This window comes from Carassius auratus, unplaced genomic scaffold, assembly GCF_003368295.1.
Source record: "Carassius auratus strain Wakin unplaced genomic scaffold, ASM336829v1 scaf_tig00025797, whole genome shotgun sequence".
In the NCBI taxonomy this organism is placed as follows: Eukaryota; Metazoa; Chordata; class Actinopteri; order Cypriniformes; family Cyprinidae; genus Carassius; species Carassius auratus.
Genome location: NW_020525459.1, coordinates 38028 through 56680, shown reverse-complemented (window position 1 = coordinate 56680; position 18653 = coordinate 38028). Strand labels below are relative to the sequence as shown.

The 18653-nt window shown below is 40.3% G+C and overlaps 1 pseudogene; it reads right to left on the bottom strand.

Annotated features, from left to right (window-relative positions):
- Positions 1-7026, bottom strand: part of LOC113078494 (spermatogenesis-associated protein 17-like) — a 29030-nt pseudogene extending 22004 nt beyond the window's left edge.
- Positions 7027-18653: the final 11627 nt, after the last annotated feature.

The following is an 18653-nucleotide window of genomic DNA, read 5'->3' as shown; positions in this document are numbered from 1 at the left end:
AAATAATTGTATATAATAATTTTATTTGTATAAAAATAATAAATACAATAAATGTTTATAAAAAAAAAAATTCTAAATAATTTCAATGGGACAAAAAAAAAAAAAAGGAGACTAATAAGCTAGTCAATCCCAGTATACCATTCCCACGCACCTCTCTTTTTCTTATTTTTTTCTCGTCAGACTGCAGGCAGTTGGCAGTAATATCCTCTAGCCCTGTTCATGGTGAGGCTGGCACTAAGCGTTCAGTGACCATGAAGGAGAGGCCAAAAAATAAAATATCTGCTCACCCCGCACTGTTGCTGATTCAACAATGACTAGATCACGTCATCATAATTATCAAGACACATTATAGCCAGTGGGATTTCTGAAAATAATATACTGTATATCAGCAGATGATTGCAGTGGTTAGGAGTCCTGCTGTAAAAAATAAACATCTTCATACTCCATACTGACACAGTTCCTTTTCATTCTGTGACTTCAAATAAATGCACATATACGTACATATCTGTTTCACTGACTCACCACTGACCTGTTTGTGCTCAGGAGGAAGTGAAGTCTCTGAGTCTGGATGTTTTTCTCTTTTTCCAGAGTGATCAGATCAGTCTCTCTCTCCACTGGAGCTCTGCAACTTCCTCCAGGTCTCTCCTGGGAAGCAGAGAACAGTCCACATAAACCCACAGTTCTGTAAACTTTTGTCTTGACATCAGACGATGTCTTGTGGGTTGTTCAAAAGAACAGCTTGGCTGACAGAATGATGGCATGACAATCTGAATCCTTGTGATTTATTTCATACTGAGACTTTTGCTAAATTATTTTCTGTTATATGAAAATTATAATACATAAGGAGCATTGTTGAGCATGTGTGCACATGTTCATTTGTTTATATTTCCTCTACATTTATGCCAGTGCAAGATTAAGCATTTAAAAAAAAAAAAAAAAAAAGCACATAAAATACACAAAATACTTCCTGTTACAAAGTTAATTTGCTCTGTATACTGACCTTTAAAAATCCTCTCGCTTTTCAGTGGGTGCGGGCTGTGAGTGTGTTTTCTGTTGTGGTCTGAGGTTGTAATGTTTGCAACGCTGTCTGACCAGCCTCGGCTTCTTTCGTGTGGCATCATGCTGTCTGTGTGACCTTTGCTAACCTATATCTCCCACTTATTATTAATTGCACTGTAGTGGACAAAAGCCAAATAGATTTGTAACCGTGGAAGGGGATCTCAATCTGTGTCTAAGAGAAGGCTGGGGTAACACATAAACCTCATTAGTGTTGATGGGCCAGTAGGGAGACATGGGAGCAGCTAACACAGATGACCTTTGTGTGTCCTTATACAACACACAGCTATAAGCACCCTGCACACACTGAATTGCATCCACTTACTGTATCACCCTTGCCTATCAACAGCTAGGCATGAAGTATTCAGTCAAAAATACAAGCCGTTTATTGCAGACTTCAGTCTATCTTATTAGATAGCTTAATGTCTTTTTTTTGCAACACGCACACATGCTTATTTATTAAAAATAGTAATATTTAGAAAGAAATTCATTATCAACCAATACATTAAATATGTATATGCCTGTAAATATGACCGCATTGTATGAGAGTGTTTTTATATTCTTTTTTAAAAATCTTTTGTTTGATATATGAACATCACAGGGTTATTATTACTTATTATGACTAAAACCATAAAAAGCATTTATTTTACTTGAAATAAAATGAAAAAGCTTTTAAGTCATGCTGGTTTATAAAAACTACAGTAGTATCTCAATAGTGATAGTATACAATAGTGATTTTAAAATAAAACTGAAGGGAGAGAAAAAATCAGGCAGTGTTGCATATTAAGTATATATTTTTTTTGTTTGCCATTTGTCATGAACTTTCAGTATTATCTATACATTCCCAAATTTCAGCTTGCTGTAATTTAATGTAAAAAAAATTGTACAGAACAACAAAAGCTGTTTTTAAAGAGAAATGTTGAAATAAACAAAATATGATTAATTAGCATAATTTAAATGCTTTAAAGGTGATAAACTTTAAGATCAATTTGCCCATAAAATGTAATGAATGCAGTAATTTGTGTGATTAAGTATATGCATACCATGGCCTGTGTATTTTGGAGTTTTGTTTTGATAAAAGACCTGCCCTAAATACTATGAAATGTTTATAAAGAAAAAAAAAATTAATAAGGCCTACAGTTAAGGAGTGAATTTTACAGATGTCCTTGAAAGGGACACAAGAGCAGAAAAAGTAGCCTGAGCAATGGGAGTCCATAAATTCCCTCTGTGCTTCCAAAGAGTTAAAGATTTGCCATGCTCAAACATTACAGAGAGAAATGTATCTGATTATTGCAGTAATAATTACCCAGCTGTTTATTCCAGATAGAAAAATAATTCATGCGGGCAATAGGGCATGGTGGCAATGACACTCCACATTTAGTAAATATGCAAGCCGCTCATTTCTAATTACTCAAGCCCAGAGGAAGACCTTATTAAGTGCTGGAACTTTAAGTGTCTTCTTGACAAGTGATAAATTGTTACATTGCACAAACTCTTGCTGTGGAATTGCTGCGGTGAACCTGGGTCTTGACTTCATTAAGGTATGCAGAGAAGGACAACTGAATGAAGATGGACACTGGAACAAAGTGGGCCTTGTCTTCAGGCTAAACCTAATGAAATGACACAGATCGTTTTGAACAAGAAGGTGGGAATCCTTCACCACTGACAGGGAGAGAGAATGAGAGAGAGTGGCCACCCTGACACGGGCAGTCACTGGCCTCCTATCATTGGCATGCTAGGCTGGTTTCCTTGTGCTAAATGGGAACCATTAGGAAAATTTTGAATAATTTATTCAGGCGCTGGAGCTGTACAGATTCTGGCACTGAGACCTTTGAGGGGTGACTAATCAGTCAGTGGGTGATCCTGAGCCCAACGTGGAACAGATTGTCAGAATCAGTGCACTGATCTTTCACTTTACATCTTTGAATGATTCATCATTACCTCAGAAGCATTACATAAACAACTAATGAATGCACAGACGGCATCTACCGGCAGATACTATACTACAGATATAAGTTGAATATAAAATGTAGGCTTTTTTTTTTTCTTTTTCTTTTTTTTACAATATACAGTATAAGACACATGACTGTACTTGATAGCCCAATGTTTTTATAGAGAAATGCAATGTGCTAACACGATTCTTTGGTGAGAAACCCCAATAAAAGAGAACATTCCCACTTAAAGAGAGGCTGGAGCAGGGAGAAGGAGGGAGGGGGTGGGGTGTTGGGAATCAGTGTTCCAAGGAGCACTTAACAGATTTACATTTAATTTTAGCTAGACCCTTAAGACATTTTCCTACAAAATATATTGGTCACATTAAAAAAGTGACTTTGTCTTTATCAAACGTAAAAGATGGCATCCTCATTTGGCCCCTGAAGCAGGAACTTTTTTATTTTCATAAATGTTGGGGCACACGAATTTCATTAAGTTATTCATTTTCAAGTAACCGGAGGCAATTTATGCATGACATGCTGCTAATGTATATGTCTCAAACATGCTGTTAAAGGCATGGCATTCATTTGTCTTTGCAAGAATTTCAGACAATGGTCATCTGTGAAAATTAGTCTAATGTAATATTATGTACAAATATTTATTTATTTGAAACGGTATATAAACATGTTATTTTTGTTTTATCTGAGGTACTCATTCTTCCTTGACAATCTTTCCAAATATTTCTTGCTTGCATAATAATTGTGCACATACTTCCTCTCATAATAGCCCTGCCATCTCTGCTGTATCTGTATGTAATTTTTGATTAAGACTACATGTACCTGATTATTATTCATTTGTATTACCTTAATGTTGCACTGTATTTCAATAAGGAGTAATAAATTGAGTTTTATTCATAATTCAGAAGTTATTGGTATTTAGAAGTTACATTCGTAAAAGACAACTCAAAGTCAGAGCAAATTAAAGAAGCCCCTGTCACTTTAGAGCTTGCAGTCATTGTCACTCCATGAAGAATGAGAGAGATGGTTAGTGCCACCGTGACAGCACCACTGAAGACCCAAAACAAAAAGGACATATGTCCTTCAGGCTAATTAGATACTTAAAAAAATAGCAGATAAAAAATATATATAAGGGGTAGTCAAAATATCTTATTATAACCCTAACTTGCAGAATTAAAAAAATATATTGTAATTTTAACAAAATAAGTGGGATAATAATTGCATTTTTTTGTTTAAGCTGTTTCACATTCATATGTTTACATACAGAAGACAAAATTAATTACCAAAAAAAAAAAAAAAAAAAAAACAGTTTAAAAGTTTGCATATGTTTAATTCTTAATATTTTTTGTTGTGACTTTGATGTTTAATGTTTCTATATTGAGTTTCTTGTTTGTGCTGAGCTAAACTGTGCATTCTTTTTTTTACAAATCATCCAGGTCCATTTTTTTTTTTGGTTTTCCACCACCTTCTGCATTTTTGAACCCCACAGCTAAAGTTATTTTGAGATCCATTTTTTCACACTGAGGACAATTAATGGACTCATACACAACTGTTGCGAAAGGTGCAAACATTCACAGAAGACAGCTGAGCAAATTCTTCAAAGTGTATGTAAACTTATGACCACAGTTGTATAAAGTGACGTTCATTAGCAAACATCATGCATAGTTTCCCATGAAGCTTTCCAAACACAAAATGAACAATTGATTGCATTCAATCTTTCCCATTCAACACGCAGCCTGTGGTTGAAACTTATCCTTCAGTGACTGTTTTCACAGTTGCCATTTATTTTTTTCCTCAGCAGTTTTATACGTTACCGGTGCTTCCCGGGCATAGCACTCTATCCTTTACAAGGGCTATAAAAGCAGTCTGTTCTGGTGAACAACTTCTGTTTGTGTCTAAGTGGTGACAGGACCTTTAGTCTCATATTCTTTGACTCGTATAACAGAAGTGTGAAAGAAGAATACAGGATAAGATTTGTATATAAATCACTCCCTCAGTTCACATTTCTTGTGATATCGAGTGATCACAGTAGAAATATGCAATCCTCCATACAAATGCAACATTCTTCAATAAGCTATGAAATTTTGTAAGACTAATAAAATTATTTAAAAGTTTCACCTCGGGGAAAAAGAGTTGTAAAGCTAAAGTTTTTATGCATACCAATAACTCAATAAAAGTGCCAATATATCACTCAAGTATAAATGTGTTTGATTTATAGACTGTGAAACAGAGCATGCTGGATTGATATGGCTGCCTTTTTTTTTTTTTTTTTTTTTTTTTACACAACTGTAGGCCTTATAACAGGTGAGATACAAGATATCATTTATAGTAGGATTGGACTTAATATATATAATAGTATACTTAGAAGTCTTATGCTCACCAAGTATGCATTTATTTGATCAAAAAAAATAAAAAAATAAAAAAAAAATATATATATATATAAAATAATAATAATGTGAAATGCTTTTTGTTTTGTATTTAATGTATTTTAAAATGTAATTTATTCCTGTGATGGCAAAGCTGCATTTTCAGCAGTCTTCAGTGTCACATGATACTTCAGAAATCACTCTAATATGCTGATTTAATGAGCAAGAAACATGTCTAACACCATTTTTTTTTATTGAAACGGTGATACTTATTTTTTTAGGATACTATGATTTAAGGACATTTTGAAAAACTGGTATTTCGGGGAAAAACTATATTTCTAACAGAAAACAATGTAACAATGTAAAGTTCTTCAGTTTCACTTTTGATCAATTTACTGCAAATTAAATGCAAGTAAATCTTTATATATCATATTAATATATTTTATATATTTATAATAGCTATGAAAACATGAAAAAGTATTTTTTAAATATTTAATAAATGTATGCATTTTACGCTATGTACCACTTTACATTTCAATGTAGTTATGACAAACCAGTAAAATCTGTTTATATATTTCATCCATATCAAAAGTGTGACCCCACTGACTTTTCATTCACTAAACAGCATGATAAATATTTACCTTGACAGCCATCTTATTGTAGAAATTCATCTTCATGATAAAATATGCTGTCTGCGAAGAGAGAGAGATAGCATTACATTGTGTCTGGACCCTCTGGTGTTTTTTTTAACATGTGAGGAATAAAATCCTTTTTATAAATAATACATAAAAGTCGCGGAGACGCAGAAGTAGATAAGAAGTAGAGTCGCAAGTCATACTTTGTATCGAAGGGAAGTGCCTAATACATAATGCAGGCATGGCTAGGAAAATCTATGGAAGTCAGGCTGGTAACTAATGGAGATGTATGAAGGCAAAATGCTCTTCACTGAGTTTGATAATCAATGGAATGCTGCTGAGGATGGACCAACTAAACAGTCAGGAATATTCACAAGATACAAGGCACAAAGCATTCACTCACTGGGGACACAAAAGAAACTTGAATATGACAGTAGAGGAAATATAATGTTTTAAAATTACAGATAAAAAGGACTCGTTGTGCAATTTAATTTCTATTTTATATATAGAAATGTTACTCCTCAAATAATGCAGAATTTCCATATAATACTTCCATATAAGAAGTTATGTTAAAAAAATCTATATCAATACTGTAACTTAATATTTTAGAAAGACATAGAATATTAGGCAACCAACTGCATGTCATAATTGAACATACAGCAAAAACAGAGACATTTTCCTGAACAAATTAAATCTTATATAAAATCTATTCTCTCAAAATCTATTCTCTCCCTTAGGTTTTATTTAGAATAAGAAAAATTAGTACTAATTTGTTAACGCCTTTAAAACACGAACGAGATACAAACATTCAATTGGAAGTCGATATGAATTGACAAAGTACAAACTTATGCCAGAAGTAAGTAAGTCATGGCATGCCTGTTAACTGCTTAATGTTAATGAGGGTTATCATAATATAATCAATATTACATGTCTCCACAACTTACCTTTACCCTTTGTCTGAAAAAAGCCAGTGCATTCAATCCACGCCATATTTATTTTTATTAATGTTGCATTTTTATGCAGATGACTGAAAAATAAAACAACACTCGGCAAACTGTAATTATAGTTCTGTAATTTCAAACAGATTAAATCAAAACTTCTTTCCTCAAAGTCCTTTTTTTCCCCCTCTGTTTGCCCGCGGTAGGTCTTTCTTGGACAACTGTACATTTGCATTCATCATTAACCACCCTCTAAATGCATGTCTATGGCAACTCTGAACTCAACATGGCCATCAATTTCCAAAAGGCCATTTATAACTCCAAAAAATCAATTTGTATAGGGATGGTGGCAACCCTGGAGCTGCACTAAAGAAGCCTAGATTGAGCTTAATTGGCCACTTAACACATTGATCAATTAACTAAAGTAATCTAAATTAACCTACTGTCTGGGAGTTTGTCTGCTCACTACACAGAAATATGTCGAGGTTACAGACCGAATCGCCCTGTGCACTGGCTAATTCTAGCATTTAAAGACTAAATGCATTAGATTTAGGCTTCGGTGACATGTATATGCTGAGAATATAGAATTATTTGCCTGTCCTTATTAACAAATCTGTCTACCCTATACAATATGGATCCCAGAAATGTCCCATCTATAGAGTGTATTTCAGTGGACTTGGTTTAGGAAGTGTTTTTCTCATTCATTTTTCCCACATAAGTCCCATCTTTCACCTCTGCATGCCAGCAGTAGTCACCATTACAAATTTGATTTGAAACTGAAATTTACACATATATACATATGCACACACACACACACACACACACACCCCCCCCCCCCCCCCACACAAATACATAGTATTTGCAGTGCTTGATGGGAAGGGCCAGAAGCTAAAGCATTCTTTTAGCACAATTTGTTAGTTTTTTTTTGCAGAATCATTTTTTCACCAATAATTCTGCTGTTAAACATGATTATTTAAATGGCTGATAGCTTCAACAACAGCATATACATTTACAAACTTGTAGTTGTTGTCAAAAATAAATTTCTCTATGAATAAAATAAATGGGAATTTTACTTCCAGTCTCTTCACACATGCCATTAGATTTTACAGTAAACTTATAATTATTATTTAAATAAATAAATATGTACACACATACAGTGCCCTCCATAAGTATTGGAACAGTAAAGACAAAATTGCTTTCTCTGTTGTGGAGTCAAGACATTTGCAAATATGATTAAAAGATGAATATGCGACAACTACAGAATGTCACATTTTATTAGGTCTTTCGACACTTACATGTTTTACTAAATAAAAAGAACAGCAGTTTTAGAGTTCATCCCATTATTTGATATGAGCGTAAGTATTGGAACAGTTGAATTTAAGGCAGATGTAAAAGATAAATGTTTTTGTTGCAGAACCCTGCATTTCTTTGCCCTGATGAAGTCCTTGACTGAACTGGCAGGGTGTTTTTAGACATTGTCCTGATCTAATATGAAGTGCTTTCTAATGAGTTTGGTGGCATTTTCTTGACTACTGGTAGCCAAGATTATTTTGTACCCTTCAAAATTCATTCTGCTACTGCCATCATACATTAAGTCATCATTAAAATGAAGAGGTCCTGTTCTGCATGCCCATGCCATGACACCACCTCCACCAAGCTTTACAGATGAGGTTGTATGCTTAGGATCATGTTTTATTGTAGCTTAGGGAATGAACAGACTGTCTCTTAATTTCCCTCTAAACAAACACATAAATAAATAAATACATACATATTTTTAACTCAAAGAGTTAATTTTCTGTAGCGAACAAACTGAAGCTTAGATTTCAAATCAAAGTAAGGCCATTTATATTTGATTATTTATATCCTTGTTTTATGTAAATGTACACACTGCAAGAGAAAAACGACACAAATATTTTTAAAACAGACCTTTTGAGATAAGTGAGAGTTTCATCCATTTATGGAGCCATTCTTTCTGTTTTCACATATTCTGTTTGGATCTGATACAGGCAAGATACAAGAAGTCCTGCAAGTTCCAGATGATTCAAATAATCGCTTACAGACGCCAGCCAATTTGCTGTCCCGCCACACCAGAGCAAAGCACTAGAAATATGGGCAACAGAGTGACCCTTTGGCTGTGTCGCCCATCCATCCGAACCTGGTGGTGGGCTGGCCACCGTGGTAATTGCCTGCGAAGCAGTGTTTTGACAAGCCAGACGGGTGTAAGTCATCATTCTAGCAGCACGGTGATGAGGTGTCACATGGAGAGAGCTGTTGAGAGCCCACATGTTTACATGCAGCCAGGTGACCCAGTTTTGCCCTGCATCAGACCACTACTGCATCCTTCACATTGGTTTCACTTTTCTAGATCACACTTTGCTGATTATCACTTTGAATTGATTGTCAGTGCTAAAGGCGTAAGATTCTTAGGAGTTTTAAAAATCTGTATTAAAGCTCTTCAAAAAAGTGCAACATATTTATTTGTGTGTGGAATTTTTCATATCTGTTGACTCATGAAAGTTTCCACACTGGCACAAATATATGAAACACTTATTTTTATTTAAAATACTTTTAAAATTTGTAAATAAAAAGCTGATTGATATGCTACCCACATGAAAAAATACTATAGTATTATTTCAATATTATATATTAAAATAGTATTTATAGTAAATAGTATAGTGTTTTTGAACTATACTATAGTAAAGTGTATTTATACTGTATATATTATAGTATTTACAACACTTTGTTCATGAATACAGCATACTGTAGTAACTATAGTGAACTGATAAAATGTAATGAATACTGTAATATACTTTAGTTTTTACTACAGTAAACTGTATTGTGTTTTAGTATATTATACCCTAGGTGTAGAAAACTTATTAAAGTTTTGGGTAAATTAATTTGTTTATATTAGAACCACAGCACTATAGAATTAACACAACAAATTAATTCAAGTACTTTACTATAGTATCTTTCAAAAACACTGTAGTATTTAGTATAATTTAGTATAGTATTTTTCATGTGGGTATGTTTGAAATGTAATGTCCCTATATAAAAAAGTGAAATACCGCCACACATTTTTCTTTTTCCTCGCAGTGGAAAAACCATGTAATTGTAATGATGGCTGTTATTGCTTTTGGATGATATCACCTTCCCCCTCTCCCTTTGTTTCCTTTAAAGGATAAAGGTGTGACTGTTCCGGTGCAAGAGAAAATCATATTTTCATTAGCTGGCCTTTATCTGGGGAAAAAGCTAATGAATTGTGTATTGTGTAAGATGGTTTAATCTGCAGGTGTTCTATCATTATTTGCAGTGCGGTTCCACTGAGACAGCAGTAATCCATTAAGAAGGGGGCTGATCCTGCGAGGGGTTTGATGAAGCTGAAGCTCCTTTACCCCATGCAGAAGGGCATTTAGTGCTGCCGGCCCCACTGCTAGTGTACAGGGATATATCACCTGCGTACTCACTGTTTCACCAGAGGTCTCCATTCCTCTGCTTTCCAAACAGTCTTCATAAGGCATACTCACTTTTTTGTCCGCTCAAAATGTAATAGAGAATAAAATTTTATAATACTTCAAAAAGCTTTACTGACTATGTTTCTTCCAGGGTTTCTGCGTTTCTTAATTTGGCCTTAACTTAGAGCGAATATATATTCAGTTATAAAGTCATGGCATTTAATGGTACATGGACTGGAAAAAAAATTATATATTCATCTGTGTTTTTGTTTTGTTTTCCAATATCTAGACCTATCTAAACATCTTAAAATCATGATACATTTACTTGAGATGCAAAATGAACTTTTAAAATCTTGTTTTCTGAGGAACTGAACTAAATTAAGTGAGTTTATGCTTACAAGAAGAACAAACATCTGTCAATGTGAATGGGGAAAACGTCTAAGGTTACGTATGTAACCCTGGTTCCTCGAAGGAACGAGACGCTGCGTCGAGAACGTTTGGGAACGCGTCCAGCGTGACGTCTCTGAATAACATGTATAATCAGTCCAAAGGAAGGGCGAGACGTCATAGGCGGGTGACGTCAGAGACCAGGAAGCATAAAAGCATGAGCGGCGAAGCCGGATATCAGCCTCAAAGGATGAAGCAAGCGCCAGCCAGAGATGCCGGAAGTGTGGCACTGCGACGCAGCGTCTCGTTCCTTCGAGGAACCAGGGTTACATACGTAACCTTAGACGTTCCTCTTCAGGAACTCGAGCTGCGTCGAGAACGTTTGGGGAACGAGAATGCCCACGCCGCCAGACTTTCCAATCTCTGCCTAGTGTGGAAGAGCACAGCTAAAGCAAGAGAAGGAGAGGAGCCTGAAAGAAATCGGGGACAAACCGTCCAATGCCAAACTTTAGAAGGAAGTGAGTCTTGACCCCCAGGACAGGGGAGATCAGAGGACTCGAGGCTTAGGACAGCATCCTGATCACCGCTTAGCATAAGCTTCTTCTGGCCGGAGGCCTCAGCCTCAGCGCACCATGGAGGAAACATGTAACCAGAGGGTTTCTGCTCACTGACTGGCCACCGAGAGGGGCGTGGTAGGCCACCATGGCCGCCACGTAGACCTTCAGGGTGGAGTGGGTCAACCCTGTGGAGAGCCTGCAGGAACTCCAGCACTGTACCATCCGGGCAGTTAACTGGGTCGAGCTGGCAGTCTCCGCACCAAGAAGTGAAAAGCTTCCACTTCAAGGCATACAGTTTCCTCATTGAGGGAGCTCTGGATTGGAGAACGGTCTTACAACCTCGGTTGAAAGACCGGAAGCTAAGAGTTGTGCCTCCTCAGAGACAACACCCTACAGCCTCTAAGCTCCATGCGGGGGCACACCCTCCGCCTGCGAGAGGAGATCTCTCCTGACGGGAACCTCCCATGGAGTGCCGTCAAAAAGAGAAATCAGGCCCAGGAACCATACCCGGCCCGTCCAGAACGGGGCTACTAACAGCAGCTGGACTCCGTCCCGGCGCACTCTCTCCAGAACTCCTGAGAGCAGAGCAATCGGGGGAAAAATGTACAGAAGAAGCCTCGGCCATGTCTGTACCATGGCGTCCAGCCCCAGTGGAGCTGGATGAGTCAGAGGAAGCCAGAGGGGACAGTGCGATGTCTCTCGAGTCGCAAACAGATCCACCCGAGTCTGGCCAACATCTCCAACTCTGCTTCATCACCTCAGTGTGAAGCCGCCATTCCCCGGGCCTCGGCCCCTGCCTCAACAGGATGTCTGCTCCCATATTAAGATGCCCAGGAATGTGAACTGCTCTGCTTTCCTAGCGAGAGGAATTCATCCTGGGCCCACACAAGGATCTGGTACGCTAGTTGTATAAACGGCGTGAGTGCAGACCTCCTTGATGGTTGATGTAAGAGACCACCGCTGTGTTGTCGGTGCGCACCAACACATGGTGACCTCTTAGGTCTGGGAGAAAATAACGAAGTGCACACAGCACGGCCAGCATCTCCAGGCAGTTGATGTGCCATGTCAGATGGCGACCACTCCACAGACCACGGGCAGGGTGGCCACTCATGACCGCACCCTAGCCGGTGAGGGACGTGTCCGTCGCTAGCATACCGCGGCGACAAGGAGCTCCCAGCACCGGGCCCTGGGACAAGAACCAAGGCTTCCTCCACACATCCAAGGCACGTAGGCAGCGCCGCGTGACCTTTAGCATGTGAAGTGGGTTTCCCCTCAGGGAGAACCCCTTGGTCTTGAGCCACCACTGTAGGGGTCTCATGTACAGCAGGCCAATAGTATTCACGTTGGACGCAGCTGCCATCAGACCCAGCAATCTCCGTGACTGCTTGACAGTGAGTGACCAGCCTTCTCTCACTCTCGCGACTGCAGTGAGGATCGACTTGATCCGAGCAGGTGACATACATGCCTGCATCGTGGTCGAATCCCACACCATGCCCAGATAAGTGGTTCTCTGAACTGGAGAAAGCACACTTTTCTTGGCGTTAAGTCTTAACCCCAGCTCTTTCATGTGAGCGAGAACGACACCTCGGTGCCGAACCGCCATCTGCTCAGCTGATATAAACCAAACATCAATGTGGTTGAGTCGGGAAAGTGTGGGGTGAGAGTGCAAGGCCAGTGGAAGATCCTTATTGGTAGGCTTTTGCCCCCAAAAGCAAACCTCAGGAACTTCCGATGAAGAAGGATGGAGATGAGTGCATCTTTTGATAGATCATGACACACCAGTCCTCGGACTTGGCCTGTGCAGGCGTGCTAAACTTCAGTCCCCTGACTGATAGGTTCAAAAAGCACAGATCTAGAAAGGGACACAACACCTCATTCTTCCTTGGAACAGTGAGGTACCGGCTGTAGGACCCGGACTTTGCAACCCAAGGAGGGACCACCTCGATGGTCTCCATCCTCAGAGAGACTCTACTTCTGTTCCATTACCAGAGCCTGCTTGGGGCCCACCAGAACTGGATTCTGTGGCCTCTCACTACAGTGTGCAGGACCCATTGAGACACATTTGGCAGTAGTTTTCACGCTGCAATATAGTCTACTAAGGGAATCAGCCTCTCAAGACTGATCTCTGGTTGCATCAGCGCAATTAGCTCGGTGCCCTGAAGCGGCGTACCGGCAGGAGACGGCCGAACTAGATGCTCTGGAAACCTCCCAGGAGGTCGCGAGCCTCTTAGCACCGCTACGTTTCCGGGCGGTAACTGAGAGAAGCGCTCGCTGGAGACCGCTGCGCCCTGGAACACCGGCAGGGTTGGCAGATCGATCTCCTGAGGGCACTGAGGAGAGACGGGCGCCGTGTAATGCGGTGTACACCGCTCTTCCCCAGAGGGGCCTGCCCTCCGAGATCCTGAGCCGCAGCATCAGGACTCTCGTAGCTGAAGTCTCCTAACAACGACGGTCCTCAGACCACATCGTCTGCTAGGAAGACTAGACCAGAGCCTGCTCGGGGCAGGACCCCGTGAAGTACACTTGGCAGGGGCTCCCACACCGCCATGTGACCTCCTAAGGGAACCAGTCTCGCAAGACTGGCCTCTGGTGCGCCTAGAGCCACTAGCTCGGTGCCCTGAAGTGGTGGCAGGGGATGACCGTACTAGCTGCTCTAGAGACCTCCGTAGAGGTAGCGAGCCTCTCAGCACCGCTACGTTTCCGGGCGGTAACTGAGAGAAGCGCTCGCCGGAGATCGCTGCGCCCTGGAACACCGGCAGGGTTGGCAGAACGATCTCCTGAGGGCACTGAGGAGAGACGGGCACCGTGTAATGCGGTGTACACCACTCTTCCCCAGAGGGAGCAGGCCCTCAAAACGTCCTAGGCGTCAGGACGTTATGATGAAGGCTATCCAGCGAAAACAACAGTCCGTAGAACTGCTTTCCACTAGAAGCCTTCGGCCTGGGAGCGCCACTTTGACTCTAGCGTCTGCGGAGTACAAAAGTGACACCCCCGGCACGTGGGGCTGGAACACGGATGGGACTGCTCCGCCCAGCAGCCCCTGACCGCCTCAACCTCCTCAGAGGAAGAGCGGTACACATGTGTTCTCACAAAAGAAATCACATCCCTAGAGCCCCTGTACATCTAACTTCACATAGTCAGAAAAATATGTCATTTTATTCCTTAGAATTAAATGTAGTCAGCAACCAGACTAGTCAACACGATCTGGTGTAGAAAAACTCACATAAAAATGAAACCATGTAATACACGCGTTGCCTCGGCAGCGCTCATGTCTTTTATATATAAATATATATATTATTTTATGCTACTCAGTCACACAAACAACATCAATCTCCTCAGAGAAAGACGGATGCTGCAGCGAGCTGTCTCAGAGGGCGAAGAAACTGCCTCGAGAATGAGCTCTAGATCTTGTGAACACGGGTGGAGATAGGACGAGCCGTCTCCAACCCGTTCGCCAGATCATGTGCGATTCCCGCTATCGCGGTCGCCGCTGTGCCTCAGCAACAGCGCGACCGCAACTGCAAGATCGCATGCACGGACACACTCCTCGGAGCGTGCCCGGCGAGAGAGCACGCAGCAGCAGCGAGCTGTCTCAGAGGGCGAACAAACCGCAGCGCTGGTTTCTAAGCCTCGAGCACGAGCTCTAGGTCTAGTGAACACGGGCGGAGATAGGACGAGCCGTCTCCAACCCGTTCGCCAGATCATGTGCGATTCCCGCTATCACGGTCGCTGCCGTGCCTCAGCAACAGCGCGACCGCAACTGCAAGATCGCATGCACGGACACACTCCTCGGAACGTGCCCGGCGAGAGAGCACGTAGCAGCAGCGAGCTGTCTCAGAGGGCGAACAAACCGCAGCGCTGGTTTCTAAGCCTCGAGCACGAGCTCTAGATCTAGTGAACACGGGCGGAGATAGGACGAGCCGTCTCCAACCCGTTCGCCAGATCATGTGCAATTCCCGCTATCACGGTCGCTGCCGTGCCTCAGCAACAGCGCGACCGCAACTGCAAGATCGCATGCACGGACACACTCTTCAGAGCGTGCCCGGCGAGAGCGGAGCGCTTAACAGCGAGAAAAGCACAGTCAGCCCCCCGAGAGCTGACTGCGCGAGCTCCACTCTTCATGAATTCTGCTTAAGTTAATATTAGGCATAATATGCTTGTGTAAATGGTGCTTGTGTGACTGGTGCTTGTGTGACTGCGAGCTCATCGACGCCTTCCACATCAATCTCCTCAGAGAAAGACAGGCAGCGCCGTCGCGCCCTCTCATCGGGGAGAAAGTACCGCAAACGCGGGCTTCCGACCACCGAGAGCGGGCGCCGGATCTGGTGGCTAAGAAAGAAGATAGGGACTTGCCCGTCTTACATTCCTTCCAGCAGATCCGAAAGCGAGTCCCGCGAGCACAACCACCGTTTCGCCTCGGCGAAAGCGGGGCTGGCACCGCGAGAAACGCCAGTGAAAGCTCTCTCCTCAAAGAGAGCCCTCAGAGAGTGAAGCAAAAGGCTCGCATCGCAGCCGTCAACTCCCTCGAGAGCTGACACTGCGCGCTTCACTCTCAAGCAGACAACACACGAGCTGCGTGTGTCCCTACCCTTTCTTTTTTTTTTTTTTTGGCAGGGAAAAACACACAGCCTGAGCGCTGCCTACTCTCGCCCAAACTTCTCTGATTGAAGCTTTGACAATGGAGTTTATCAGTGGACAAACGACACTAAATAAGACTCACAAACAGATAGCGACTGACACACACACACACAGAGCGCTTGCTGAAGACACAAGGCTGATATCCGGCTTCGCCGCTCATGCTTTTATGCTTCCTGGTCTCTGACGTCACCCGCCTATGACGTCTCGCCCTTCCTTTGGACTGATTATACATGTTATTCAGAGACGTCACGCTGGACGCGTTCCCAAACGTTCTCGACGCAGCTCGAGTTCCTGAAGAGGAACTTGTTTTCCCTTTAAAATAAGCTGAGCCCATTGGCAGATATTTGAAATTTTAATCATAAACTATTTTTATGAAACAAGCCTTCTTATGTTATTTTGCTTCTCAACTACATGTATCTTGATTTAAGAATCTTCTTTGGAAAACAAGACAAATAATTATTTGCAGTGTGATCAGAAGTTGCAGTAAAAGTTATATTCTCTTTTATTTTATTTATTTATTTATTTATTGGAAAAATGACTAAAAATGTAATTGAGATTAATTGGAAGTTCTATTTCCAAACGTTGAAGCACTGCTAATACAAGACATTTATGTTTAGAGACCAAATTGATGTATTGTGTTCCATTCAATTTATTCCTCAAATTTTCTTTGCTTGGTCTCAAAGAAGTCTTAAGTCTTAACTTTACCTTGATAAAACCTGCAAAAACCCCATTCTACTCTGTATGACTTCATTAGAAGTTTACACTAGCATGCATAATGGGATTATCATGCAAGCTATAAGTGCAGCATGTAAGCCTGCTGCTTATTATTCATCATCAGGTTATTCATGCTATTTCCCATCCTTCTTCTGTTTTGCATTTCCTTTCTTCCCTCTTCATCTTCTCCCGTTCTTTCTGGCAGACGTAATATCAGCTAGAGGAGTGCTCTGTTTCATGTCCTGAAGAAAGGCTTAGCTTATATTTGATTGAGGTCTCTCCCCTCTCATACGAGTACTGTGTTTGCAGATCCAGCGCCAGAGAAGCAGATGCAAAGGCCTTTGATGGCAGCAAATAATAAAATGTATAATTTGCGTTTGCAGTTTCTTCTCCACTGTATCAGGCGCACAGATGCTGCACAGTTTTATTTGTCAAAAATCATATGGACTGTGTTTGTCATCCAAATTTGAAGAGAAAATAAATCAAGCCACGTTCCGCAATGTTATCTTGTTTTAGCTGTGAACATCCACCATAAGCACAAACTTGATTTTTTTTTTTTCGTTTTACAATTCATCTGTCGGTCACCCCTTCATCTCTCAATTGAGTAAGACTGTTTTTGTTTTGTGACTGTTGTATTGTTGTCATATAGGTATTGCCTAGAGGCAATGAAAAAAATAAGTAAAATTTTCCTGGGCAATGTTACACTGTAGTCGTATTTCTGTGGTGTTTACTTCCACTCGAAAATCCCTTCGCATGAGAGGAACATAGCACTTGAATCATTTGCAGAAAGTAGTATGGCTCTGTATATTACTTTCGAATGTTATAATAAATTAATAACAATAATTATTATAAAATAATAATAATAATAATAATAATTACGTGTTTCTTGCCTATTCAAGATGGTTTGTAACTGCTGTGAATTGAATTCAATCTTAAACTGAATCTTATACAAAGCTATCCATCTTGTTTATGGGAAGGGGCAGCTATCTTAAAGACCTTGACCTATGAACTCTGGCCTGTTATAATTATGGTCCAGTGTGCTCCATCCAGGGCCCGATCCCATTTCTAGCTTTTTTTTTGTTTGTTGCCAATTTACTTGACTCTATTTCAATGGCCCTGTCCACTTTTATAGGAGCTATTACTACTGAAAGATTAGTTTTCATGTGCCTGATGACATGAGACTTTAGTAAGTTGTTGGTATAAAATACTATTTGACACTGAATATTTTTCTTCTTTCACTATCAAATCGAGAGTAAGTGGAGTACAGCGACTGGACACAGGCACTCTTGAAACAAAATGGATTTCTGTTCAAAGAGACATTGGTGGGCATTTCATCATTATAATTGTATTATTATCATGAACTAATAAAGGTTAGTTTTAGTCATAGTGCTTTTAAAGCCCAAATGAGTATTTGTTTTAATAAGATAATTGAACATTTCCTTATATTGTAAATTGTGTTTCCATTGGGTACATGTTGTAGCCCTATATATTCTGTTTGCACTGGGATTAATGGGTAACAGTTTACTTTTTTAAAATACATGTTTATTGAATTATTATGTGTATCTCTAGGCTAATGGCTTATAAATAACTCTAAATCAACTCACAACGACACACCAGATAAATTTCATGAAATTTTCTTCCACTTATTATCTGTGTATATCTGATTCTCTCTTTCTCTCTCTCTCTCTCTCTCTCTCTCTCTCTCTCTCTCTCTCTCTCTCTTTCTCTCTCACATGATCTCTTTCCTAATCATTATTGCTACGAAATCATTCTTTAAATTACCCAGCTTAATTTAAAGAGTTAACTGCTGCTACGTTATTAAGCAGCAAAGGTCAGACTTGTTTCTAAAGGATTATCCTTGTTAAGTAGTCGGAAAACACGAAATATTTCTAATCTTATGTTATTTGCCGCTTGGCTGGTTAAAAGCTACTTTAAGCCTTATAAAATTAAAACAGAGCATT